Genomic DNA, 1,537 nt, shown 5'->3' on the forward strand with positions numbered 1-1,537 from the left:
ACACAAATCCAACTACGAGCTTTTTAACCGCAACAACTTTAATATACGCTATTGGAGCTGGAATTACCGCGGCTGCTGGCACCAGACTTGCCCTCCAATAGATACTCGTTAAAGGATTTAAAGTGTACTCATTCCGATTACGGGGCCTCGGATGAGTCCCGTATCGTTATTTTTCGTCACTACCTCCCCGTGCCGGGAGTGGGTAATTTGCGCGCCTGCTGCCTTCCTTGGATGTGGTAGCCGTTTCTCAGGCTCCCTCTCCGGAATCGAACCCTGATTCCCCGTTACCCGTTACAACCATGGTAGGCGCAGAACCTACCATCGACAGTTGATAAGGCAGACATTTGAAAGATGCGTCGCCGGTACGAGGACCGTGCGATCAGCCCAAAGTTATTCAGAGTCACCAAGGCAAACGGACCGGACGAGCCGACCGATTGGTTTTGATCTAATAAAAGCGTCCCTTCCATCTCTGGTCGGGACTCTGTTTGCATGTATTAGCTCTAGAATTACCACAGTTATCCAAGTAACGTGGGTACGATCTAAGGAACCATAACTGATTTAATGAGCCATTCGCGGTTTCACCTTAATGCGGCTTGTACTGAGACATGCATGCTTAATCTTTGAGACAAGCATATGACTACTGGCAGGATCAACCAGGGAGCTGCGTCAACTAGAGCTGAGCAGCCGGCCGCCCGGGAGTGTGTCCCGGGGGCCCGCGCGAACACGCAAGCGTCCGCTCAATCATTCTGCAAACAGGAGGAGGCTGAGCTCCCCTGCACAATACACCTCGAAACCCTCTCAGGTCCCGGCGGCGCGCAGCGCCGTCCCAAGTACTTGGTCGGGTTCGAGAGAGGCGCAATCGCCCGGAGTTAGGCGAGTAGACGCTTTCGGTGCGACCACCCGTGCTCCCAACTGAGCTTGCCGCTGCCGACAGAGGCCCGGGAGCGTGCTGTCGTGGCATTGCCGGCGGGAGACAACACGCGCCACCTACGGTGACCGGCAGCTCCAACGCCAGCGCCACAGAAGGACAAAAGCCCCACTTGGGTGCCGAAGCGAACTCTCCCAGCACAGCGCACGCGCCAACACATCCGCACAGCTGCGATACAAACCACCAGCGAGAACCGCTGGGGCGACCGAGCAGCAGACGGCGTCGCGGCGCCGAGCGCCGGGCGGCGGCGCATCCTCAACGCACACAGTCCTCAATCGGACCAGCACACTGAAGATGTCCACCGCGCTTCGCACCGGGCCCGCGAGGACCTACTTTGGCCGCACGGCGCCGCGCGCAGGGTGCGCCGGCGCGCAGCTGCGACGCCTGCCGCGTCCGTCGGCCGGCGCGCCTGCCACTGGCCGCCCCCACCAGCCGGCTGTAGCGCGTGCGCCCACGCACCGCGCGGCCAGCACGCCGGGAGGCGCCCCCTCACCGGCCGGGGACGGTCCCACCCAGCCACCGCCGCGTATCGCTTCACACCCAGATGCCGTTCAGTTTCGTCGGCATGGTGGGTATCGCTGGAACAACCGGTTAGTACCTCAACCTATC

General features: G+C 60.4%; 1 non-coding gene across 1 annotated transcript in view; it reads right to left on the reverse strand.

The window, feature by feature from the left end:
* The window catches only part of LOC124732414, a 1,907-nt gene extending 1,247 nt beyond the window's left edge, over positions 1 to 660 (reverse strand). The window contains exon 1 of the ribosomal RNA XR_007008685.1: positions 1 to 660. This exon is cut by the window's left edge and continues 1,247 nt beyond it. This is a non-coding gene — a ribosomal RNA (small subunit ribosomal RNA).
* Between the last annotated feature and the right edge of the window lie 877 nt (positions 661 to 1,537).

Source organism: Schistocerca piceifrons, unplaced genomic scaffold, assembly GCF_021461385.2.
Source record: "Schistocerca piceifrons isolate TAMUIC-IGC-003096 unplaced genomic scaffold, iqSchPice1.1 HiC_scaffold_1342, whole genome shotgun sequence".
NCBI classification, from domain to species: domain Eukaryota; kingdom Metazoa; phylum Arthropoda; class Insecta; order Orthoptera; family Acrididae; genus Schistocerca; species Schistocerca piceifrons.